The 26,676-nt window shown below is 55.3% G+C and overlaps 1 pseudogene; it reads left to right on the top strand.

Annotated features, from left to right (window-relative positions):
* Nucleotides 1-25,964, top strand: part of LOC136993985 (scavenger receptor cysteine-rich type 1 protein M130-like) — a 114,302-nt pseudogene extending 88,338 nt beyond the window's left edge.
* The last annotated feature ends 712 nt before the right edge of the window (nucleotides 25,965-26,676 follow it).

Below are 26,676 nucleotides of genomic sequence, written 5' to 3'. Positions count from 1 at the left end.
GCTGGGGCCGGTTCAGGCCGGGCTGGGTCAGTGTGACATGGCGCCGTGCGGGGCCAGGGTGTGGGGCCGGGCCAGGGCATTGCTGCTGTGGCGGCAGCGCCAAAGGTCAGGGTGGAGATAAATACTGCGTCACATCAGTGCTGCTGCACAGTCCTCCTGCAATAGGACCCCAAACCACGTTGTTGTAAAATGCCTAGCAGCACCGTAACTTGATCAATGTGCATGATCATGGGCCTTGATCTTGAAGAAGGAAATCTAATCAGAAAAAGCATAAAGCACAAACAAATGGTTCCTTCCCTGCCCAGTTAGCTTTTTCACAAAACCTGCAGTTACCCGCTGTTAACCCAGCTCAGTTCCCCACCAGTCCAGGTTGCTGCAGAGTGGATCAAATGCCAGTGCCAGCACGAAGGGGAGGACAGTACTGGAGGGGTAAAATCACTCGGAGGGAGAAGGGGGTTTTTTGTTTCTTTGTTGGTTTTTATGGCAGTATCAGGAGGGCAGCAGAGCCCAGGGCAGCCCTTGGCAGAGGCAGGGCCACGGTTGCCAGGCAACGTGGGGGCGGGGCAGCAGGAGGAGGCCAGGTGACCTGCAGCCAATGGGGTGCGGTTGCCAGGTGACGCAGGGGCAGGCAGCAGGAGGCAGGTGACCTGCAGCCAGCAGGGTGTGGTTGCCGTTGCCAGGCAACATGGGTGGGGCCTGGCCTGCCCTGCCCTGGGGGAGGGAGTCCCAGGCTGTGGAGGCAGCTGGAGCCTGGCAGGGGCGGCCATGGCGGGGCAGCGTGTGGGGCTGGGAGCGCCGGGGAGCTGGGCCCTGTGCGCCCTGGCTGCGCTGCCCCAGCCCGCTGGGACGGGGGCCGTGCGTGCCCCAAGGTTTGGTTCTCCACTGTGGCCGTGCACCCCGCAGAGGCGGCGGGGGAATGTCAGGGTGGGAGCAGGACACAGTTCCCAGCTGGCCCTCCGCTTTCCTTCTGACATCCCTGAGAGCATCCTAAATGGGGAGAAGACAATTGCCATCTTCAAGGCAGGAATTTCCAGTGAGCTCTTCCGTGGGTTCATCAGGGCACACCAAATGATCCAAACCCCTCTGACCCCAGGTTTTACCCTAACCTTCAGGGCTCACTGCCCCACAGCATGCTGCTTCACCGAATCACAGAATGGCTGAGGTTGGAAGGGACCTCTGGAGATCATCTAGTCCAACGCCCCAGCTCAAGCAGGTTCACCTAGAGCAGCTTATGCAGGTCCCTGTCCAGATGGCTTTTGAATATCTCCAAGGAAGGAGAATCCACATCCTGTCTCGGCAACCTGTTCCAGTGCTGTTACTCTCACAGTAAAGAAGTATTTCCTCATGTTCAGAGGGAAATTGCTGCATTTCATTTTGTTTCAGGCACAGGGTAAGAGGGTAGGGATTGAGGCTGCAGCACAGCAGTTTGGGTTTGGCCTTAGCGACTAGAGGAGGGGAAGGAGGGAAGGCCGAAGGGTAGGGCTTCAGGTACGTGGTTAGGCTTAGGGTAGGGGCCTGCCAGAGGTGCTCTCGCAGTCCCTGTGCCAGCGGCATCCCCATTACCTGAAGACCCCTGACCTCCCCAACACATGTGCTGTCTCTTGACTGAAAGCTCCGTGCCCTTCATATGCTCCCACGCCTGCCTCCAGCTTCTGGCTGGTCAGCTGAGGGGGCGCAGAGGACCTCCTCATCAGCACCCAAGCGCTGTCCCGCACACCTGCCTCTGGCCTCCCCCACCCTCCCTGACCACTGGGCTGACCCTGCCCTTCCCTTGAGCACCTCACAATGCCAGCCTGCTGCTCCACGGCCAGTTCCCTGAGGCACACCAGGGCTGTTCCCCACTTGGGATGTGCTGTCCAGGGCTGCCTGGTTCTCTTCTTGATGGCAGCACAGTTTTCTCTTCTCACTGTCATGGCCTACAGCCACCACATGGCCACCTGCAGACCCCTGCAGTATGGCACCCCACTGGGCTCCAGAGCTTGGATCCTGGGGCAGTGGTTTCTCCATGCGATGCTGAGTCAGTAGCTGAAACATCAGCAGCAATAAGCTGCCCTGCTCTCCTCTCTAATGACTCCAAGTCCATCTTGTGTCATCTGTATGTTGATGATGCCCAGGAGCATTGAGAAGGGCAAGAGCTGCAGCTCCTGCGTGGCCTGGATGCCTGGCTCTGCAAAAGACCACCAGGGCACCCCACTGCCAAAGCCCAGGCTTGAACCAGGGACCTTTAGATCTTCAGTCTAACACTCTCCCAGCTGAGCTACTTCGGCCCTGCCCTCACACCTCTTGTCCCCATCACAGCCGTGCAAGAGCAGAGGCTGAGGAGCAGGAGGTTCCTTGGGCCAAGCTGTGTCTTGCCTGGCCATTGCTGGGCTGTGGCTGGCCCTGGTGACCATCCCCAAACCTGCTCTGCTCTCCTTCTCCAGGCATGCTGTGATGGCACCTCCTGGTGGGACAGATGCCTCCACCAGTCCCCCTTCTGCCCGGCATACGACTAAAACATCTACAACTCCTCCCTTGTCCACAAAAATCCATCAGTCCCCCCATAACTGGCTTCAATACCTCCAGCCATTGGGAATGGCCAAGGATAGCCAACAGAGGCATGTCCAAAGAGCGACTTCCACCAGGGCGAGGACATGGGAGAAACATTAGGACCAGGGTGAGGATGTGGGGGACACGGAGGGACATTGGGATCAGGGTAGGGACATGTGAGGACTGTGGAGACAGAATGAGGTTGTTGGGACACAGGACTAGGCTGGGGATCTGGGGGCACAGGAGGACATTGGTGACCAGTGGAGGACAAAGGGGGGCTCAGGGCACATGGGGGTGCAGGGGACATATGGGAACTCTGGGCATGGGCAGGGGGACACTGGGAACATACAGGGACACCGGGGACCAGGATGAGAATGTGGGGGAAGCTTGGGGCCAGTGAGGGTGACATGGAGGGAGACTGGGGAACAGTTTGGGACATGGGCGGACACTGGTGGGGATTTGAGGTCGAGGGGGGGGGGTATTTGGGACACGCTTAGGACGTGTGTGATGGCCTTGTGATGCTCCGGATGTGTATAATGCCTGGGTCCTCTGTCCACGGGGAGAGGGAATGGCCTGGAGTGGATGCCTCGTTGTCTGGGTCCCTCATACCCGACAGGTAGAGGGTTCAGCTGGGGAGCGACACTGGGTCGTCTGGGTCCCCCCCGGACACCTGGGTCCCCTGTTCACAGAGGAGGGGTTTGCACAGGGAGGGGGAATAAAGGACATTCCCTCCCTGCTCCAAGGGTAAGAGGTGACATTAGCCCCACACCAACTTCCATCGGAAGCCCCACCCACTGCAGGCGGTCGAAAGCCCCATTTGGGAGTTTCCCTCCAAGGCAGAAAGCGAAAAGTTCAAATGAATTTGGAGATTGTCATTCACTAGGGAGAAAAACATTAAAAATTCTTCATTCTTCCAGCCTGCTGCATAATATTGAGGTAGAAGAGAGTTTTTGCAGCCTTTTTTTAACCCAATATGAAGAAAAATACGCATACATCTCCCCACCATGTGGGAGGTTGGGGGCTGGCCCATTCGAGATTCGAATGTCTCCAAGGATGGAGCCCCCAAGTTGCAGTGTTTGACCCCTTCTTGGTGCAAACACCCATTCTCGGGGTTGAATTTGGATTTCCCATGCTCTGCTGTGCCCCAGAACTGGTGGTTGGGCACCTTCAGGGTGACTGAGGTGAGGTGTCCCACTAGGCATGGGGTCAGGGTGGGCGCTGCGAGGTGTCAGGGAACTGCAGGGTGCCATAAGGAGCTGCGGACCCCTTCAAGAAGCAACAAGGTCAGCCAGTAATACTGTTGGCTGAGCACTGGAGCAGGTTGCCCAGAGAGGTGGTGGTGGCTCCATCCTTGCAGATGTTCAAAAGCCACCTGGGAAACACAGTCCTGGGCCACCTGCTCTGGGTGACCCTGCTGGAGCAGGAGGTTGGACGAGGTGATCTCCAGAGGTCCCATCCCACCTCAGCCATCCTGGAATTCTGGGGACTGGGGTGAGGATGTGAGGACTTGGGGGTCACGTGGGGACATTGGGGACCAGGGCAAGATGTGGGGACACATAGGAGGCACATGGGGACCAGTTTGGGAACGTGGAGGACACATAGTGGTCACATGGGGATTGGGTCAGGACACGGAGGACACATTGTGTCCATGTGGGGACTGGGGGGAGGACAGGGGAACACAGGGGAGATATGGGAGACACATTAGGACCAGGGTGAGGACATGGGGATATGTGGGGACACAGGGGGACATTGGGGAGAGGGAAGGAGACACTGGGGCACTAGGGGTGTTTGGGGTCCCTTCTCCTGTTAAAATTAGCTGTTCTCTTTTGGTCATTCGCTGGCACCAGTAATGAGCAGCAGGAATCACATTTCTAAGTTTTTAAAGTTTTATTGCTAGCAATAGAATGCCTCTTGGCTGGGAGCACAAGAAGGGACCCCAAGAAGCTTTTTGTTACAACTTTTAAGCGATAGCAAGTTCTTACATATTCAATACTGTAGTCTACATCACTGACCAGATCTACCCACGATTCTTAGTTCTACCAATTCCCTTGCTGTGTTACAGTAGGAGATAGTTTCGTGCCAGCCTTAAATGGTCCGTCTTAAAAGTAGTCATCAGCTGATTTTGCACCTCCTCTGGTGTTGCCTCTGAACAACTTCTTGTGCTGCTGGCTGGATTGAACCGGCTTCTTTGCAGTTCTTCAACTTTGTATGAAAAACAGGGCTAAGGCAAGGTCAGAGAAGATGTTCTGCTTGCAGGGCGCGTGACCTTGCATGTTCTTTCTCTGCAAAAGTAGAGTAGAGTAGAAATTTCCTTAACAAAACTTTACATCCACAAGTCCAAGGGCCCTGATGGGATGCACCCACGAGTGCTGAGGGAGCTGGTGCATGTCATTGCTAGGCCACTCTCCGTCATCTTTGAAAGGTTATGGCAATCAGGAGAGGTGCCTGAGGACTGGAAGAAAGCCAATGTCACTGCAGCCTTCAAAAAGGGCAAGAAGGAGGACCCAGGAAACTACAGGCCAGTCAGCCTCACCTCCATCCCTGCAAAGCTGATGCAGCAGCTCATCCTGGATGACATCTCCAAGCATGTGGAGGAAAAGAAGGTGATCAGGAGTAGTCAGCATGGCTTCACCAAGGGGAAATCATGCTGAACCAATCTGAAAGCCTTCTGTAATGAAATGACTGGCTGGGTAGATGAGGGGAGAGCAGTGGATGTTGTCTACCTCAACTTCAGCAAGGCTTTTGACACTGTCTCCCATAACATCCTCATAGGCAAGCTCAGGATGTGTGGGCCAGATGAGTGGCCAGTGAGGTGGATTGAGAACTGGCTGAATGGCAGAGCTCAGAGGGTTGTGATCAGTGGCGCAGAGTCCAGTTGGAGGCCTGTAGCTAGTGGTGTCCCCCAGGGGTCAGTACTGGGCCAAGTCTTCTTCAACTTCTTCATCAATGACCTGGATGAAGGAGCAGAGTGCACCCTCAGCAAGTTTGTTGATGACACAAAACTGGGAGGAGCGGCTGATACACCAGAGAGCTGTGCTGCCATGGGACCTGGACAGGCTAGAGAGATGGGCAGAGAGGAACCTCCTGAAGTTTAACAAAGGCAAGTGCAGAGTCCTGCACCTAGGGAGGAATAACCCCATGCACCAGTACAGGTTGGCGGCTGACCTGCTGGAAAGCACCTCTGTGGAGAAGGACCTGGGAGTGCTGGTGGACACCAAGTTAAGCATGAGGCAGCAATGTGCCCTTGTGGCCAAGAAGGCCAATGATATCCTGGGGTGCATCAGGAAGAGTGTTGCCAGCAGGTGGAGGGAGGTGATCCTTCCCCTCTACTCAGCCCTGGTGGGGATGCACCTGGAGTACTGTGTCTAGTGTTGGGCTCCTCAATACAAGAGAGATATGGAGCTACTGGAGCCAGTCCAGCAAAGGGCCATTAAGAAGATTAAAGGACTGAAGCATCTCTCCTGTGAGGAAAGGCTGAGAGAGCTGGGCCTGGTCAGTCTGGAGAAGAGAAGGCTGAAGGGGGATCTTATCAATGTGTATAAGTATCTGAAGGGAGCTTATAAAGAGGGTGCTTTAAATAAGATATCCTTACTGTGAGAGTAGAAGAGCACTGGTACAGGTTGCCCAGAGAGGTTTTGGAGTCTCCTTCCTCAGAGATATTCAAAAGCTGTCTGGACAGGGTCCTGGGCTATATGCTCTAGGTGACCCTGCTTGAGCAGGGGGGGTTGGACTAGATGATCTCCGGAGGTCCCTTCCAACCGCAGACATTCTGTGATTCTGTGAAGCAGCCAGTGGAGAAGTGAGCCCTGGAGCTTAGGGTAAAATCTGGGTGATGAGCGAGTAAAGCGTTAACAGGACTGAAGAAGTTTGCCAGCTGATTTATGCAAGGCTTCTGGGATAGAAACTGCACGGACTTCAGGGAGGGAGGAAGTGATACGGAGGTACTGCAGTCTTCCCTCGCTAGCATGGACTTTTCAAGCAGAAAAAGCAGATACGGTCCTGTGACTGGCCAACTCACAGAGGTCACCAAAAGCAGTGTTTGCCCAGAGCCCCGGCCATATAAAAAGAAACTTGGAGCAGGTAGGCAGTCGCAGGCACTGGGATAGTCGCAGGCACAGTCGTGCCTGGGATATGTGGTTGTGAGGTCACTTCTGCATGAGTACTGATAGGCCAACTGTAGGCACTTGGCTTGCATATTGATTCTGAGGTCCCTGCTACTTGAGTACATCATAGGCCAGAAGCAGGAACATGGCAGAGGTAAGTGGTTTTCTGGTCACTTGTGCATGAGTACTGAAAAGCCAGCAGCAGGCACATGGCTTGGCTAGTGATTGTGAGGCCACAACTTCCTCACTACCTGATAGGCCAGCAACATGCACATGGCTTGGATGTTGCCTGAGGTCACTGCTATCTGTGTCAGTTATAGGCAGGCAGCAGGCACATGGCTTAGATGTTGCTTGCGAGGACACTGCCTCCCAACTACCTCTTAGGCCAGTATCAGGTACAGGGGTTCGATACTGAATGGGAGGTCACTTCTGCCTGAGTACCTGATAGGCCAGGAGCAGGCATATGGCTTGGATATTGCATGTAAGGTCACTGCTTCCTGAATACCTGACAATCCATCAGTAGGCACATTGCTTTGATGTTGATTGTGAGGTCCCTTCTTTCTGAATATCAGATACATCACAAGCAGGCACACGGCCTGGGTATGTGCTTCTGAGGGCACTTCTGTCTCAGCACCAGTTAGGCCAATAGCAGGCAGCTGGGTCAGATATATGGTTGTGAGGTCACTCCTGCATGAGTACCTGATAGGCCAGTAGCAGGCGCTTGGGTGGGGTCACTGCCATACATCAGAACAAGGAACATGGCATGGGAATGTGTTTATCACTGCAGGAGTGCTAATAGGCCAGCAGCAGGCACACGGCTTTGATGTTGCTTGTGATGTCATTGCTACCTGGTTACCTGATAGGCCAGCAGCAGCCACATGACAGGGGTATGTTGCTGTGAGGTCATTTCCGTGTGAGTGTTGATACCCCAGCAGCAGGCACATATGCGGAGTATGTGGTTGTGAAGTCACTTCTCCATGTATACTGATTGGCTGTGGCAGGCACATGGCTTGGATGTTGATTGTGGGGTCACTGTTGCCTGAGTACCTGACAGGCCAGGAAAACTAAAGGTTCTCTCAGATAGTGCTGCTCTCTGGAAGAAGTTATTTCAGCTAAATTTGAAGTACATTTACATTATTTTGCTGACAGAAATACATTACTTATACAAAAAGAATAAATTAAATGAATCCTTACTTCTTCTGCATCACTGAAAACCTCAAGATCTTCCATCACCTTCATGTCATCCACGGCTTTGTAATACTGCTTCTGCGCAACTAATGCAAAGTTGCACATGGCACAGCAATGAAAAGCAAGTGTGGAAAAAGGGTTGAAAGAATAAATAGAAGCAGTAGGACATCTTAGTATGGAATGCACACAACGACAGAGTCACATTCACACTTACGCAGGTTCTTAAAAACTAAGGAAATGCTAGTTCAAATGTTCACTCTTTATAGAGAGATTGAAGAATAAGTGTTTGAGAATTTGCAGCCACACACTCTAGTTAGGTTCATTTTCCCTCCTGCTGAGGGCACTGAAAAATCCACTTCTGTAGAAGAAACAGAGAAATTCTGAAGATCGTAGTAAGATATTAGGAAGAAAATATGGCAGATTTTAACAGTACTTGAACTGCTCTGCATGATAGTAATAAGTCATTGGCAGCTAACTGCTTTCCTCACATACAAAGACTCTCTATTCTTCTCTTAACTGGGGTGTAAAGTTTCTTCCATGACTACCTACGTTAGACAAGGCACCCCACTATTGTTTCACTGCAAATCTCCTAGGAAACAATGCCAGCTTGGGCTGCCCAAAGGGCCCCTTGAGAATTAAGCCCCAGACAGGAATGCAGAAATGTTACAACTACTTCAGCTGGTCTGCAGTCCGTTCTTATTCAGTGTCCTAATTCCACCAGGGTACGAACAACATTTCAACTTTTGAAAGCATGGAACAAAAACTGATTAATACTGAAGGAGTTTCTCGTACTGAGACAATTGCTGAGGAGCACAAATCTGCTGAAAGTCACAAGGGGAAGCACCACAGAGGCCATCGACACAAGAGGCTCTAGTATGAAGGTCTTTCATCAAAGGATAATCCAACATCCAAGACAGCAATGGCAAGTCAAACATGAGCTGTGTCACAGTCTTTAGATGGGAAGCGCCTTTACAACTCTTCCTCTCACATGCCCTCTCAGTCTGGGAAGACTTAAACAGCCGTGGCTATCTACTTGCAAAGCACTCTGGTCAAACCAGCTTGGCTGCACAATCCCAAGGAATACAAGTACAATTCAGAAATCAACAGACATGTTAACACTAGTGTTACCAAAAGGCTGAGACAAGAAAGAGTCTCAAATGGGGGGGAATGGGGGAACTGTTACCAGCTCGGACAAGGAGGAGTCTCAACAGGAGCCTCAGACAAACATACCCAAGGACACCAGTGCAGCTGGGACTGATACATCCTGAGAAAGTACAGATAAACCAGCAGAAGCCAGTGGGAACCAAGGTTAAGAACAAGAGAGCTTTTCTCAAACAAGGAAGCAGGCCAAGTTGAGACCATGTATGGAAAAGAAGAGCAAAGTTCATGGCACGACACTGAGTGACACCTCTTCTGACACCACCAGAGACCACCAGAGACCACCAGAGACCCCCACAGAAGACCCCCAGAGACTCAGACTGCATGCGTAATGATTATGTAAATGTAGTAACTAGTTCTAGGAAATAGAATGAATATGTATAATCATTCCTGGAAATTTAATGCATATGCATAGGATAGAGCAATATAAACTTTAGATGATGCGACACATGGTGTGCATGTTGGGTGGAGCTATCCCCCGTGTACCCGGCGCCGTAATAAAGAGAATGCCTGCTTAATGCTACATTGGTGTTAAGGAGTTTTTCTCCCAATTTCGGTGACACTAGTTACAGGAGAGAGCTTTGTAGGCAGAGGAAGAGTAGATCGCTATCTGAGCAAGGAACAAAGGTTCTAGCACCACAGATGACAGGGAAATAGTAACAGGGACGCGAATGTGCTGCTGGGGAACAAAGGTTCCAAAATTCCAAGTTCCGCAACCCCAACAGCACCGTATTATGGAGAGATCCTGTATCCCCGCAGTTATTACAAGGACATAGCACACAGTGAGGAGGATATAGAGAATTCTCAGCCCTCCTACTGAATACCTTTCCCTAGTGTTGCCAGGAAGCACAATACCTCTTTTTCTTTTCAAAAAGAGGAGAAAGGCCCTAGTCCCTCTCACGGCATTGTACACAGGCTTGCTAAGAAGGATTCTTTTAGTCACTCTGCAAGTTTTTGCAGAGAAAAGCCTATAAACTACAAGAAAGATTCAGGACTCAGGTGTGGTGGGTACCTTATAGACACAGGTCTACGCGTAGGTGCCTTTCCAAACTTGGTAACATTTTGAAGACTCAGGAGTAAGATCTCAAAGACCAAAGTGGGAGAGAGATCTGAAAAGAGTGGGGAAAAGATGCAGGATTTGCACACAAGCTGAAGACTTGCACTGAATAGACTGATGCCAGTTCTAAGATACTGACATGCTCATATTCCCTGAAGACTTTCAGAGGTAGATCGAGCATGACATAGCTCATTATGCTGCTGTTACACTTCCTTTTCCAGTTAGAAGTTTAGCAGAGATTGGATGTAGAGAAATACACTCCCTTGTAAGGTGTCCATATTTGCAGGCTTTTGTCAAGGCTAGAGTCAGAAGAGGGTGGGATGGTTTTTCTCATTGATCTTACACAATGTCTAGTGAAACATTCAATTTTGCCAGGAGAAAATTCTGAAGGAAATAAGCAAACATGAAGGTAACTCTCTGAACCACGTATGTTCTGCTAAGAAGGAAATTCTGCCTTACCTATGCATTTTGATTGTAGAACTCTCCTGGCTTCGTAGTGGGGCAAGTGTCAGCAGGAAAACTTGGATTTACTTCTGAGCCTAGAAGTAGCCTTCAGGAAGAACTCACAAAGAAAAGTCTTTCAAAGCTGAACCTCCCCCACCCCACTCTTCTTGCAGGCAAATGATGTTCTTTGGAAAAGTTATTGCAGCAAAGTCTTTCACATAACTTAGGGGTTCCTGAAAAAAGTCACCTTTTCCTTCCAAATAATTGGTTCACAAAAAAAGCTTACCTCATATGTCCCAGAATTAAATTCTCCATAGAAGACATTTTTTCCCCTTGCTCTCTCCCCCATTTATGGCTGTGTTTGGAAGGATCTAGAAGGACTCCCTTTAGAAGCACTGCATTTATCCAAAAGAAACCAACAGTCAACATAAGACTCCAACTTGCCACACCAAACTTTCCTTCTCATAACATTTAAAGGAAGCTGGTAGCAAAGGCTCACATACCTTGCTACATACACCTAGGATGAGCTCCCACCAGCTACAAAGAAATGGGTAAGGAGACTCATTCTGTCCAAGGCTTAGAGCACTTTTGTTTGTTCCTGTTCACCTCGTTCACATCGCTGTTTGCACAAGAAGGATGAGGGCTATCACTTGTACAATGTGAGGAAAGCCATGGTGACTTGGAGAACTGCGGCTTGTCCAGTTTACAAAGTGAAGTTTCATGAAGAGCATGCCAGACTTCAGAAGCCTCTTCAGCCTTGTTTGCTTTTCCAAGTGTATTTAGCTGCAATTCAGTTTCTCACCGGACTTTTCAATCTGCAGTGCAATGCACCAAGTTACTAGCTGATCCAAGCATGTCTTGCTGAAGCAGGCAGCTCTTCCTCTCCTTCCTGGTTTATGATAGGTTATGGGACTAAAGGCTAATCTCTACAAACACAGAGGAGCAAAGGAACAGTGACAGGCAGAGGAACCCCCCATAACCTCATCAGAACCAACGGAGCACCTGAACCCAGCTACTCAACCCCTTGTCCTTGTGTGACACCCACTGAATGAGTCAATGGTCTCCCTGCACCACCTTGCAGACCCCCTTGCAGGGGGTTACTGCCTGCAGAGGTGTGGGACTCAATAGGGGACACCAGGAAGAACATTTTGCAGTTGAGGGAGACTTATTATGGGACGTTTTGGGGAAGGGCCAAAGATGGTGAAAGGGAGGGAAAAAACTGGCTTAGGGAAGAAGCAATGTGGAGAAACAGAGGGCAAAGGGGATAAAAGGTGCCGGTTGCTTGTGAACAGGTGCCTGGTCAGTCAGCTTGTTTGGCCATGTCTGTGCCTGGTAACTGCAGCCCGTCCTGTCTTCTCTTGACTCCCTTTCCAGCTGTTCTCCGGGCTGAGGGGCTCTCTACTCTGTGTGCATGTGTGTGAATGGAGGTCAAAGTGCCACCACTGGAGAAGGGGCCAGCGGTCATGGGGCCTGTGAGCTGAGGGTGCCAGCAACCTCAGGGACCGTGGGGTCTGGGGCCAGCTACTGGAAAGGCCCCTGGCCAGGAGCAGCCAGCGGAGAGACCCTTTTCCCAGGTGTGTCCCTGTACGTGCGAGTCAGGGCCCTGAGGGCACAGACAGGCCTTAACGACCCTGAGCAGCCTCTCCCAGGGCCTCCCCCCACACCCTCTCCCCGAGGCCCCGGGATGCCCAGCGCTCCACGCAGCCACCTCTAAGATGGCGCCATCCTGCTGGGTGGGGGAGGGGGGCTGATGGCCACCTCTCCTGGCTGAAAGGTTGCCATGGCACCGCCCCAGTGCAGCCCTCCTGTTGGCTAGCAAGAGGAGCAGGGCGGGGCTCCCTTGGACTGATGGCACTGTCAGCCAATCAGAGTCCAGCAGGGAGGGGAGGAAGCAGTGGGGCCTGGGTGGGGGAGAGAGGAGAGAGAAGAGGGAGAGGGAGCGAGGGGGAGAGAAGAGAGGGAGAAAACCGCGTGAAAGAGAGATGGGAGAGGGGAGAGGGAGAGATGGGCAGAGGAGAGCAGAGGAGCGGGAGAGAAGGGCAGAGCTGCGCAGCAGCAACGCCCCGCGGCCCCACGAGGACGGTCGCTTGGGGCAGGGCGCAAACAGCCCCCTCAGGCAGCGGCGTCAGGACAGAGGCAGCTCCCCGCGCCAGCAGCCGGCAGGGCAGCTTACTCCGCAGCCAGGCCTGCGCCCGGAGCAGGGCGCTGCGCTGCTCTGCAGCGACCCCCAGGGAGAGGGAGGCCATGCCCTGAACCGCGGCAGGTCCCTGGGGGGCCGGTGGGGAAGAAGAGAGGGAGGAAAGGAGGGGAGAGAGAGAGGGTGTGAGTGGGTTTGGTGGGGCTGTGGGTGCGTTCAAATGCTAGCGGGTGCCCTCATGCCGGGTGGGGGCAGCACTGCTGGCAACAGGGCTGCTTTCCTCCAGGCAGCCAGCTGCTTTCCTCCGGGAAGATCAAAGCATAAAATAGGACAACGCCTTTTCTGCTTCATGTGTAGAGGATTTGCTGAGTTTGTTCATCATTTGGGAAGGAAGCAGACTTGTGAGTTCTTTGAGGACCGGCTTCTTGCTCTGACTCAGACATGAGGCCCTGCTGTCTTCAGCTTCATGATCACTGCTCCCATGCAGTTGTCCTGTTAGAAAATGTCGCCAGTCATTACTTGCAGGTTGATATCCAATTCCGAAGTATCACAGGCGAGGTGCGGGTACTACATAGGCAGAAGCTAATCTTCTGTTGAGGCAGTAACTGGTACCTACTGGGTGTTTTGCTGCACTATGAACAATATGAGGCCACAAGGTGAATCAGGGAGGCCATTCAGGAGCTGTCTCAGCCTTGGGGGAGGGCAGGGGGAGCTGCAGGTGGCAATAGCCGTGTGGCCGGGGTGTGGGCAGTGAGGTTATGACTATGTATGAGAGCTATGCCAGAAAATCACCGATGTCAAGTCAGCTCTTTGTCAGTAGCTGATAAGTCAGCAGGAGGCACATGACTCCGCTACTGATTCTGAGGTCACTCCTGCCTGAGTACCTGGTAGGTCAGCAGCAGGAACAGGGCTTGGATATTGATAGTGAGGTCACTTGTGATGGATGAACTGATTGGATAGCAGCAGAGCTGTGGCTGGAAAGGTGAATGTGAGGTCACTTCTACCCTTAGCTCTTGGTAGGGCAGCAGCGGGTACATGGCTGGGATATATGCTTTTGAGATCACTTCTGCCTGAGCAGCTGATAAGCAGGATTTGGCTCCTGGCTGGGGAAGTTGCAGTGAGGTGACTTCCATCTCAGATTCTTACAGGCCAGGAAGAAGCACATAGGTGTGAAGGTGACTGTGGGGTCAGCTCTTTCTGAGTATCTGACAGGCCACCAGCTTGCACATGGCTGGGAATTGCCTTGGAGGTCACTCCTGTCCTGGCAGCATCTAGGCCTGCAACAGGCACATGGCTGTAAACGTCACAGTGAGGTCCCTTCTGTGTGAGGAGCGGATAGGCCAGCAGCATGTTCATGGCTGGAGAAGTTCTTTTGCAGAAACTTCTGTCTCTGAAGTGCACAGGTCAGCAGAAGGCATATGGTGGGTGTAAGCATTTGTGGGGTCAGTTCTGTCTGAGACAAAAGGCTTGGATGTCTTCTGTGAGGACACTTCTGTCAGAGAAGCTCATTGGGCAACAGTGTGCACATGAATTTATTCCACTCCATTATCATTCTTTAGTACTGGTACCTTTAAAATGAGGATGTTGTCCTCTGGCAATTGTGGACATTGAGTGGGATTTTGTCCTTCTTTCAGACTAGAAGGCTGAAGCCTGCCAGGGAGCCAGCAAGACTTTCATAGGCCACTAAATGAGTCCGGAGCTGGTGTAAGCAGTGGCGTTAGTAATCTCTGATTTCCAGGCTGCGTGTGCTGTAGAAATTCCACCTGTCCAATAGCAGGGAGCTTGTTAGATTTTCCTGCAGGGTCTGTACTGGGTCTCTGTTCTTCATGTGTACACTTGCTTGAATATCACCTCTGGGACAGTAACATGTCTGATGCTCTGTCTGAGGATGTTCTGCTTGGAGAATGGGTGCAAAGGCTCTTGGAGGAGACGGAGGTAATGTCAGCGGCAAAGAAAGGCCTGGGAAAAATGCGCACAGAGGCCTCTTTTTGGCAGCAGATTAGGCACAAGGGAGAGGAGAGATTCGTCCTTGGGAAGCCCCTTGGGAGCACTTCCTGAGATTCCTTGAGGTGGGAACTGAACATGAGCAGGGCTGAAAATGGATGTTCTGAGCAAGTGCATTTTCAAAGCCGTTGGGGGAACAAAAGCAACTTCAAGGGATGGAAAATGGCCCTTGCTGTGTTTTCAGGCCTTTGGGGAGGCTCCTGACTGCTTCCATGTCTAGTCCTGTCCCCTCTGTGTCCCTGATGCGCCATGCTAATGCAGCAGTGCCCTCAGAATGAAGATCCAAGCCATGTGCCTTCTACTGGCCTCTCAGGTACTGCGGGAGCAGGGACCTAGCAGTCAGCTTGCATGCAAGCCTTGTGGCTGCTCCTGGCCTGTCAGGTACTCAGGAAGAAGTGATCTCACAGTCAACAGCCAAGCCATGTGCTTGCTGCTTGCCTATCAGGTGCTGAGGCGTAACTGACCTCAGATTGAAGATCCAAGGCCTGTGCCTTCTGCTGGCCTATCAAGGGATGTGGGAGAAGTGATATCAGAATCAACATCCAAGGCCTGTGTCTGCTGCTGGCCTGTCATCTCTTCAGGGAGTAGTGACCTGACAACCAGCGTTCAAGCCATGTGGCTGCTGCTGGCCTATCAGTTACTCTAGCAGGAATGCCCTCAAAAGCACGTGTCGCAGCCATGTGCCTGCTGCTGGCCCATCAGGCCCTATGGAACCAGTGACTTCACAATCAATATCCAAGCCACGTGCCTGTTGGGAAAGGAAGGGACGGGAAGGTAAATAAGTTAAGTGCCAAGTGCTCCTGAGAGGCTAAGGCCAGCATCCCATTAAAGGGGAAAATAATACAGTAACGTGAAGAAAGCAAGCCACAATACTATTCAAAGAGCCTAATACAATGCTCCCAAATTCTTCAACAGGAATCCACTCATTAAGTGGAAAAGTAAAACACATAACTGTATGTGAAAGTGTAATGGCACTGAAATGCATAAAGGTGTGCAATAGCAGAATGGTGTGATGGTGTGAGATGCAGCATTCCTAAGGAGAAATCTGCATTGAAATGTGTGTGCTGTTTTGCTTAAATGGTGGTGTGCAATGAGAGGGCAGTTAGAGAGAGATGGAGAGGTGGCGAGTGCCAGTGGCCGTTGGCTGTGAAGGTGCTGTGAGCTGTGAGCACTGGGACCCTGCTGCACAGGGGACAAACATCCATCCCCCCTGCCTGGCCCTGAGTCCACAAGCCCAGGAGGAGTTTAGTCACCTGAGGAGAAAAATCCCCCTCCAGGACCTGGGTGCAGCACCTGTGTCTGCAAAGTCAGCAGCAGCAGCCCCTGCAGCCCCATCCCTGGGAGCAGGTTCAGGGCTGGAGCTGGCACAGTGGAGATCTGCTGTGACACTGCCTGGGGCACTGAGCCCAGAGAGAAACCACCGTCTTCCTGGCTCAGGCACTGCTGCAGGGAGAGTGTGGCACGGGGGCTGCTGACGTCGCGTGGGCTGTGGTTTGCGCACCCGCAGGCAAGACTTTGATCTCCCGATCAGCCCCAGAGAGGGAATAACGGGCCCTTGGGTGAACACCCTGAGAGTAGGGAGGGCTCTGAACGCCTGGGCTTCCCTGTCTGCTGTGAGAGGAGTGAAATGCCCCAGCTCCCTGCTCCCAGCCAAGGCACCCACTGCGGGGCTGTGCGGGAAGGGATCGACAAGCCCATTCTCACGGGAAGGGGCTCTGGCCATGGTAACGAGGCCTTTCACCACTGCTGCTGCTCCCAGCACAGTGGGGCTGTAGCAGGGTTGGGGCTGTTTCCTTCCCTTCATGACACTGTGTCACGCTGTCATGCTATGAAGGTTCGATAGCAACGACTGAGACAGTAATATAATAATAATAAAAAAGATGTTTATTTCCTCACACAAGTTCTTGGATTTGTAACATCCATTAAAATAATGCGATTACTAATTTAGAAAGGATAACACAAAACCATCAGTTACTAATTTAGAAAGGATAACCTGAAACCGTATATTACTGCACTATTAATTGGAAGGACTGCTTATCCCTGCTTGAAAGCTAGCTTGTTCAATCTCCTAGTGAGAGGGCTCTCAACCTCGAGGAGTTACCTTAACCCAGCGTCCCAGGAAAAGGGGAGGGGGGGGGGATACTCACGGTCCAGCCGGAGAGGATGGTCAGGTCACGTTCCCGTCCCTGCTCAAACTCTCCTAGCTCCCAAGTCTCTTTTTATAAGGCTGGGGCTCTGGGCAAATACTGCTTTTGCTGACTTTTAGCAAGTTTCACAATCACAGGACTGTCTGTTTGTCTGCTTGGGAGGACTCTGCTAGCGAGGCAAGACCACAGCACCTCCCTATTGTTTCTTCCCTCCCTGGGGGTCCGTGCAGATTCCAGGTGACAGACTTCTTCAGTCTTGTTAATGCTACCATTCCGCAGCCTTGCGCATGTCAATCCTTGTGCATATCGGTTGGTAGACAACTTTAGTCCTGTTAAGTCCTCACTCGCCAGTCACACTGCCCACCCCCGGGGCAGTCCCAGCTCCATGGTCCCCATGGTACAGGGACAACGGGACACTCACACTTCGGACGCTTGGGTACACACAGCGGACGAGATGCCCAAAGCTCCCGGTCCCCACACTGGGGTACAAGGGGCGGCAGAGCCATTTCCCCACCACAGTCTGCCCTGTCCCACAGGGGTGGGTCCCATGACGATGCCCCAGTGCAGCAATGTGACATCCGCATCGGAGCCGTCCCTCATATATGGTCATGAATGGCACTGGAGAAGTTCATTGGAGGGCTGGGCTGTGTCAGAAGGGAGATGGCTCCTGATAATGTCTAAAAATGTCTAATGCTGCTTCGATTGGCTCCTCCTGCAGCTGGGCCAGCACCTGCAGATATCTATTGCCCTCCTGTCTTTGTTGTCCCCTGCGAGTCCCCAGGAGCTGTGGCAAGGAGTGGGCTGCCGCAGGGCCGTGCCAGCAGGGCAGGAGGCTGCGGATGGAGGCCGAGGGACTCCTCGTCCCTCGGGTGTTGTGGCTGCTCCTCTGGGTGCAGCTCTGCAGGGGTAAGTGCCTGCTTCCTTGTCCCACAGCCCTGGGGCCAACAGGCACCAGTGAGGTCACTGGGCTCCCTCTGCAAATGGGGTTTCCTCCCCCAGCCCAAAGAGGCAAGGGGCAGAAGGTGCTCAAGTCCATGCAGCCTGTGCCTTTGCTTTTGCCTCCCTGGGTAGGAGAAGGGTTTTTGTGCTTCCAGGGCTGCTGTGCTGCTGTGGCAGTCATTGCCTGAGTGTGTTTAGAGACAGCCCATCCTTGGGCATCCTCTGGGGACCCTCTGTTCCCCCAGCGCTGTGCCCTTGGAGCTGGCAGTGAGTCAGCTGGTGACTGCTGATCGACTGCTCATCGATCCCCAGGGCACAGCCAGCCCCTGAGGTGCCCAGGAGGGTTTCTGTGTTGTTCACTGCCCTGGGTTCAGGGTGTGCTTGGCCTGAGGAAAGGCAGTTTGTGCTTTGCAGAGAGGAGGGGAGCAGGACACCTGCACCCACAGCCCAGCAGAGAGGTGTCCTTCCTGGGAGTCCTGGCCAAGGACAGAGGCTGGGCTCATGCGCATGTGCGAGGAGGGGATGTGGTTTGGGAGGGATCATGAGGATCACCTCAGTGCTCCCTGGGGATGTGGAAAACCCTGCAGGAGGTGGGTGGGTTTGGGTGGTTCCCAGAGCAGGCGGTGGGCATGGGGCTGGGGCCCTGGGAGGAGCAGCAGTGTGTGGGGAGGCCCGGGGGTTCAGGGCTGCTCCTGGGGCACTTTTCTGTGGAGGAGTGAGTGCCCTGTGCAGGGCCAGGCACGGTGTCCACGTGGGCATGGGCAGGATGGAGTGGGCTGCTGGGGTGGGAGGCGGTGCTGAGGGCTGCGGGGTGTGACTGTCCCAGCAGGGTCGGAGCTGGGCATCCTCCAGCCGAGCCCAGCACAGCCCATGTGCAGAGGAGGGATCCCAACACTGTCCCGGGACAGCCCGGAGAGGGGAGAGGGCTCACACCCCAGTGCCTGGGACTTGGCCCCAGGCAGAGGATCCCCCACACAGCGGTAGCAATGGGTCTCGGTGCTCTCCTAACTGGTCCCGTGTCTGTGTTTGAAGGTGCTGTGGAGCTGAAGCTGGAGGCTGGAGGCAGGCGCTGTGCTGGGAGAGTGGAGGTGAAACACCAGGGTCAGTGGGGGACAGTGTGTGATTATGGCTGGGACATGGAAGATGCTGCTGTGGCTTGTAAGCAGCTGGGCTGTGGATCTGCTCTCCAAGTTCTTCGGGACACACATTTTGGGCGAGGATCTGGCCCGATTTGGCTGAGCTCTCTTAAGTGTCAAGGCACCGAGACTGCCTTGTCTGAGTGCAGTCATGCTGGTTGGGGAAAACATTACTGCTGTCATGGTTGGGACGCTGGAGTGAATTGTTCAGGTAAGGAGTCAGCCAATCCCTCCCGTTTGGGGTCAGGGCTGGGATCAGGGCGTTAACTGGGCTGTGCCCTGAAGGAGAAATGTGTGGGTACCAGTGCTGGCCTTGACGTGGCTCCTCTTGCTGCCAGGCTGGGACTGTTGCTGCTGATGTCCCTGCAGGGGACAAGGGGCTCAGCCACCCTCAGGCGGTGCCTCGGGCTGGAATATGAACCCCTCACCCAGCCCTGTAGGGTCTTTTGGTCGCCATCAATCTCCGTCTGTTCTGCCAGGACCCATCGGGTATTGCTGAGGGTGCCCATGCCCTAGACACCAGGGACGACTTATCGGCCCCCCACAGCTGGGCAATGGCACGAGATGGCCAGGGTCATTCCCCTCGGGTCATTCCCCTCACAAACAGGAGTGCCTCGGCTGAACCAAAGGGGCTTTTCAGAGGGGAGAAGAGCAGGTCGTGGAGCAGAGGAGCAAGGTGGCGGGTAGGACCTTGCACCCTGTGCCCAGGGCCCCCTGCTGGCTGCTCCCTCCTGTGTCACCACATGCTCAGACCGGCCCTGCTGGGTCCTCTGTCACAGCCCTGCGGGGAACGCGGCCCATGCAGGCAGCGCTGACCTGAAGTCCAGCTGCTCCTGCCTGCCCCTCTCTCCGAACGCTACCCTGTGCCACAGGGCTTTGCCAGCACTTACTGACCCTCATCTGCACCTGCTTTTGCAGTGAGAGCTGGTGTTGGCCCAGGGCTTCTCATGGGTCTCCTGCTCCTCTGCCCGGTCGCTGGCCTGCTCCGTGTGCACCCCCGGCAGCGTGCTGTGGCCCTGCATGGGGACACCCCTCCCCGGGCACACATCAGAGGGGGCAGCTGGCCCAGACACCGACCCAGTTACAGCTGCACCATTTCTGTGCCTGGCACGTGTCTCCCCTCCCAGACACCTCAACACCCCAGGACAGCCCTGGGAACAGGGCGCATTTCGGGCTGCTCCGAGGTGCTTCCCCAGCCTGGCCCTGAGCTCCGCAGGGGCTGAGCAAGCTGCAGGAGCCGTGAGCACCTGGGCCCATTTTCCTGGACCAAGTGCTGCTGTGCCAGGGGACCCTGTGGCAGGCAGTGCTGGGTCTCTGGGGCAGCATCATTTCTCTGAGCAGTGCCTGTGGCTGTGGTTCCAGGATAGACACAAGCCCTGGAGCACTGTGCAGGTGTGAGAGGAGGTGAGGGAGGCCCTGAAGGGTTTGTGTCATCAGCACCCACTGACAGCTGCTGCCGGGATGTTCACGGGGCATTTTGGATGTGTCTGCCTTGGAAACGATGTGGGATGTGGGCATGTAACTGCCAGAAGCCTCTGGGAACTGCCTGCCATTGGTGTTTTTTCCAGGATTTGTGCAGCTGGCTGGAGGGGACAGCCCCTGCTCAGGACGTGTGGAGATCAGAGATGGAGGCCAGTGGAGAACAGTCTGTGACTCACACTTTGATCTCAATGCCGCTGACGTTATCTGCAGGGAGCTGCAGTGCGGCAGAGCCCTGTCCATGCCCAGGGCAGCTCACTTTGGAGAGGGGGTCGGTCCCATCTGGGACAGAGAGCTGCAGTGTGTGGGGAATGAATCGCTCCTCTCCTCCTGCCCCTGGAGGTCCCTCAGCAACCAGACCTGCACCCATGCGAACGACGCTGGTGTCACCTGCACACGTGAGCATTCAGGGAGGAGGTGTGAAATGCCTGCTGTGAGCCGTGCGCTGTGGGGTAGGGGAGTGGGGAAGTGACCGTGCTGAGCATGGTGTGAGTACAGGAGGTGTGGAGTTGTCTGTAATCTTCCAGTGATGCAGCCAAAGGAGATGGGATTGCATCTCTGTGGCATTTCCCTCTTTGGCTACTGGAGGTGCAAGAGCACAAAGCCATCCTCTCTAATTGCCCTCTCTCTGCTTTGCAGTATTTACAGGCTTCAGGCTGGTGAATGGCAGCACGGAGTGTTCAGGGCGAGTGGAGATGAAGGTGCAGGGGACCTGGGGGACGCTCTGTGACTCTTGCTGGGATGTCTCCGACGCCCACGTTCTCTGTCATCAGCTCAACAGCTGAGTCTGTTCCTGGAGGAGGGCATTTTGGGAGAGGAACGGGCCCTGTCTGGAGAGAGAGCTTCCACTGCGAGGGGACCGAATCCCATTTGGGACAGTGCCCTGTGACTGCCCTGGGGGCCTCCCAATGCTCACAGGACAATGATGCTGGTGTTTTCTGCTCAGGTGAGTGCAGGGAAAACGCAGGATTAGCCAAACTTGCCCCTTGTGTGTGACACAGCAAGCCAACAAAGCAGGGAAGCCCAAGGCAACAAGAACCTGTATTTCTTCCTGGAGCAACCCTGGCTTTCCACGGAGGGATTCAAAGGGCTTTGCCTGCTCAGGCAGACCACTTTGCATTGTGAGAGGAGGACTGAGCAGGGAGGAAGTATCTCTGCCTCCCCAGGGCAGGTGGTTCAGGCGCCAAGGGCCACCACCAGGCCTGGCCTCCTCCACGCTCCTCCTGTGGCACAGGCATGGGATGGGGCTGCGGGGCACACCTCCACTCACGGTGGCTGCAAAGGACCCTCTGCTCCCTCCTGCAGCACACAGACCCATCCCAGAGCCGCAGAGAGCCCTGCAGAGAGACCCTGATGCCACCGCCTGCAGGGACTGCCCTGGGTTCACCCAGCAGGAGCAATGCCTGGGGCTGAGCAGCAGAGCAGGGCTGGGATTTGCCCTGGCTTCTTGCAGCATATACCCCAAACTCAATGTGTCTTTTCAGAAAGGCCCCCCTCTCTCTGCTTCCTGCCAAAGACACAAGCTCCCAGTCCCCCCGATCCATGGGGATGCAGAAGGGCAGAGACATGCGGGCTCTTCCCCGGCTATCTCAGCAGGTGCCAGCCGCAGGGTGGAGATAGGAGCAAGGCTTGTGCTCATCCTGTCCATCGCCCAGGCCATTGGCTAGGCCACTGCTTCCTCCTGCTGGAGCTGCTCCACATGTGCCATTTAGGACATATGTGGTGGCTCTGGGATTTGCCTGGACCTCCCATGCTTTCCCCTCTCTGCACCTTCCTGAGCAATGACAGCGTATGGCTGAGCAAGGTTTAGTGGCTGGAGAAAATAAAAAATGCCCACATCACCTGCAATGGTAATGCTGGAGCCACCTGGGCACAAAGCTCACACCAAGTCTTGCTCCCTGTTCAGCAAGGTGCAATGCAGAGAAAGAGCTTGGTAGTGACACGAGCAAGATTTCAGCTCTTGGGGTGACCCACGTTCATCAGCAATAGCTGTCCTCAGCTCCCCGCATAGCCCAAGGAGGGGCAGAGGCACCTGCAGGCAGGGTCTCCTCGCCCTCATCTTGGACACCTCTCAGAGGCACCTGTTGCTCTTTATTTTCAATAGAGAGCACCAGGACCACCAGCTTTTAGCTTGGAAAGTCTGGGCAGAGCATCCTGCTCATGGCTGTGGTTTGCTGAGGGAATGGGAAGAGTGACACCGGTCCTGGTGGCTGTGGGTTGTTTGGAAAACAGGCACTGCCCCAGGCACTGCCAGCACTCTGGCTCAGGAAAGCCTCCCCTCTGGGAGCATCCGTCTGCTCCTCTGCCCACCATGGACCCTTTGGGGCTGAGCCTTGAGTGCCGTGCTGGTATACACTGAATTACTGGGGGTTTCGGCTGCTGTGCATGATCAAGGAGGCACTGGGAGGTTGAAGCAGTTTGTAGGGCAGGGTGTCCTCAGGCCTCTGCCCGTGGGACTCCTGCAGCTCCCTGGGTGCATCCCCTGGGCTGCCGGTGCTGTCCTCCGTGTGTCCCAGAGCAGAGGCCCTGGGTGCTGTCACAGGGACGCAGAGAAGGGCAGTTCAGAGGGGACTTGTAGGGTACATCCACTGACACCCACAGACATCTCTGTTTCTCTCTGCTCTGCAGCTCCAACCAGGACGACAATGTCACCTCCCCGAGCAGGTAACCTGCCCTCCTCCCTGGGGGTTGATCTCCCCAGGCCAGGCTGTGAGCTGCAGCCTGAGGGAAGGGGCTCTGTGCTGGGGTGCGAAGCCCTGGAGAGGAGGCGTGGGGTGGGAACGGGTAGCTTTGGGGAGGGCTGTGATTTTTCCCCAGCAGTGTGGGAGCTGCCCCATGACCCACCTCTGTGTCTCCACCCCCTGCTGCCATGTGGGGGGGGGGGTAAGGAGTGGGGTGTCCCTGGGGCCCCACCTCCCCCAGGCCAGGAGCTGCCTCCTTCATGTCCCTGCCTGTGCAGATCTGCCCCGGGGCCTTGAGAAGGATAGCAGGAGAATCTCAGTGCCTGTCATCATCTGCATCATCCTGGGGGCCCTGCTGTGCCTGATCCTGGCCCTGCTGGTGGGGCAAGTGAGAAGTGCCAGAGCTCAGCGCAGAGGTGGGTCCTTCCCCATCGGTCCCAGGTGGGCAACGCCTCTTGGCAGCCCTGTGGGTGCTGTGGGGTGTCCGTGAGGGGCAGAGACAGAGCTGGGGTGGGGGTGCTGCCTCCTGCCCTATCCTTGCCCCTTCACTGTCTGGCTGGGGACAGCAGCAAGCAAGGTGGAGAGAGTCAAAATGCAGGAAGAGATGGTGATGGGGGAGGATAGAAACAGCAGTGAGGGGCTGGGGGAGACGGGAGCAGCAGGAGACCTTTGGGGATGCTGCTGGCCCCACTCTGGTCAGAGCTGGAAGGGAGGTCGTGGGGCAAGAGCGGTGCTGGGAGGCACGCAGAGCAGGGGGGTCTCTGTGTGGGGGTGTCTGGTCCCTGGGCTTCTCCCTGCGTCCATCCCTTCCCACCCATGCCAGGAACCATCTGGCAGAGAGCGAGAAGTTCACCAGGGAGAGGAGCTGCGGGAGCTGCTCCAGGGTCCGAGGAGGGAGTGACTCAGGGTGAAAAGGGGCATGGGGCTGTCTCTGAAGGGAGAGCGTGAGGATGCCATTGCCCCAGACCATATGCACAGGGATGCTGTTGTCAGCAGGGATGTGGCCAAGATGACTGGACAGAGCAGTGGGGCCAGGCTGTGGGGTGTGTCCTGGGCTGGCCCAGGCAGAAGGGATGGGTGAGCACATTGGGGTCCAGTCTCCTGTCTCCATGTCCCTGTGCTGACCTTGCCTCTGTCCCCAGGCTCCAGGAGGTCTCTGGAGTCCTTCTCTGAGGCTGTGTACCAGGAGATTGACTACAGCCTGACGTGGGAGAAACAGGCGAAGTTTGGTCGCTCAGGTCAGTGTGGGTCGCTGCTGGGAGGGAGCACATCTGCAGGGCCCTTTCCCTCAGCCCTGACCCAGGACAGCACCTCGGCAGCTCCCAGGCCAGTGGTCCCCGCAGCACTGGGGCCACGGAGTCTGCGGGGAGAGCAGCCCAGTGCTGGGCTCAGGAGAGGAGCTTCCTCCCCACCAGCTCTGCCCATCGCAGCCAGGGGCACAGCTCCTCCCTGCTTGTCCTGCTGCACCCCCGGGGTTGTACCTGGTGGGTGAGGGAAGGGGCCGTCCTAGGGCAGCTCTGAAAGGCCCTTTGAGATGGGGTTTGTCCCATGGGAGCAGGGCAAGCCCCAAGCCCTCCTCCCCGTGCAGTCCCTGCTGTGTAGGTCCCCCTTCCCAGCAGCCCTGGCCATGAGCAGGGTCAGCAGAGCTCACCCTGATAACACCCGCTGCTCCTCTCCGCAGGCTCCTCTTCAGAGGGGTCCCTGACCAAGCTGCAGCCTGACCCCAGGGACAGGGAGGAGGAGGACGGTGCTGGGTCAGCCCCAGGTAATGGAGGGGGAGGCAGAGGAAGGGTCGATCTCTCCTCCCCATAGCTGTGTAATGGACAGCGGCATCACTGAGTATCACTGTCGCGGTGGGGAGGAATCGCCCTCGTGTGCGACTCCAGAGCTGTCCTGAGCGGGCGAGGGTCGGATGTGCCCTTTGGATCTGGGTACCTGCAGCCCTGTGCCCTGAGGGGTTGCATGGGGACTTCCCATGCTCGACCCATCCCTGCCTCCAGCAGGTCCCGAATTCGCCCCGAGGAGCCGTGCCTCCAAGCCCCAACATCTCCTCAGGCACACGGGGAGCCTTCACAGCCAGTTCCAGGGCAGAGCCCGACACTGCCAGCCTGTGGCTGGGCGAGAGGGATCCCCACTGCCGCACGCACACTCCTGTACCCAAGGGGAGGTGGGCAGAACGCAGGGTCTCCTGTAGTCCTGCCAGCACCAGCATCTCAGCCCCTTGGTCGGGCACCTCCTTCCTTCCTCTGCTCTGCGGGAGGGCTCTTCTCATTGCCAACAGCTCCCCTCTCCTTTCAGATGTCCCCATCCTGCCCAGAGGTGACCCAGCAGATGACTATGATGATGCCAAGGAAGTCTCTGAGCCCAGGGAGGATTTTGTTCCTGGGCAGCAAGACTGGGAAACACCCAGGGAAGCAGAGGAGGGAGACGAGCCCGGGGAGGCACAGAGAGGTGAGGGGGAATGCAGTGCTGCCGGCTCCTGGGGTGCCGTCCCCAGTGCCCAGAGTGTCACTGCCTACTGAGATCCCAACCTCTCAGGACGGGGAGGGATCCTGTCCAAGGTGTTTTCCTGGTGGGAAAAGTGGGGTGGGATAACGGGCTGGATGTCTCAGGGGCAGTGAGGGGAGGGGGATGAAGGGGATATAGAGCCCAGGAGGGGCACCCGCATGGGGAAAACTGCAATGCAGTGTCCTTGCTGCTTCCAGGGTGGAGCCTGCACTCGCAAGGAAGTGACAGGGCCCCCGGAGACAAGAGAGCCGCCCCATTCCTGCCCTCCATGGACACGGGGTATGATGATGCTGAAGAGGCAGCTCTGGCACATCCCCATGAGGACACCAAGGCTGAGAGACAGGGTCCTGGTGCCAAACGGTCCTTGAGCCCAGGGCCAGGGGAGCCCACCCCTGCCGTGCAGTTGGGCGCACCGGGGACAGAAGAGAGGCCTGTGCAGCTAGGAGAGCCGTGAGTGCCAGAGAGCGCTCTCCCTTCTCCCACTGGCAGCAGAAACAGCTGGGCCTTTCCTCTATTTTTATTCCTGTACTTTTACAGCGTGCATTGGCATTTGTTCTTACTAAACCCTTTGGAGTTTTGATCCAGAGCTGGTGCCTCCCTCCCCGGGTGGTGGGAGTGTCCCCAAGGCTGATCAGGGAGAGCAAAGCACCAAGAACCAGCAGTGGGGAAGGGGCACGTCTTGGGAACAGCGGGCTCTGAGACAGGCTGTGCACCTGCAAGTGCCCATGGTCCCTGGAGTGCGATAGCAGTGAATAGGCCAGCTGGAGGATATTCCTGCTGGCAGAGACATTTCCATCCTGCAACCCGCACACAGAGTTTCCAGACAAAATGGGTCCCGTAATGCCCCTCTGGGGGGGGAGGGCCAGTCTTCTCCCCCACCAGAGTGCCCCCACTTGCTCTTTTCCCTGGGGCTCTACCAGGGTCACCCTGGTCCCAAGGCATGGAGGCCACCACAGAGCTGCAGTGACAGGGTTATCTCTGGGCTGTGGCCCCACAGACGTGAGTCCGGAGGTGACAGCAGGGCCCTGAACACCCCAGCCAGACCCAGAGGGGTTCATCACCCAGGGATAACCTCCCCATAGCAGCTGGGAGGCAGCTCTGCTTCCCGCTGCCCTGGCACATGGTACAGAGCAGCTCGCTTGGGCAGCCGGAGCTGGGATTTCCCC

Source organism: Apteryx mantelli, chromosome 23 (assembly GCF_036417845.1).
Source record: "Apteryx mantelli isolate bAptMan1 chromosome 23, bAptMan1.hap1, whole genome shotgun sequence".
In the NCBI taxonomy this organism is placed as follows: domain Eukaryota; kingdom Metazoa; phylum Chordata; class Aves; order Apterygiformes; family Apterygidae; genus Apteryx; species Apteryx mantelli.
The sequence above is the reverse complement of the archived record's forward strand: the minus strand, read 5'-3'. Positions and strand labels throughout refer to the sequence as shown.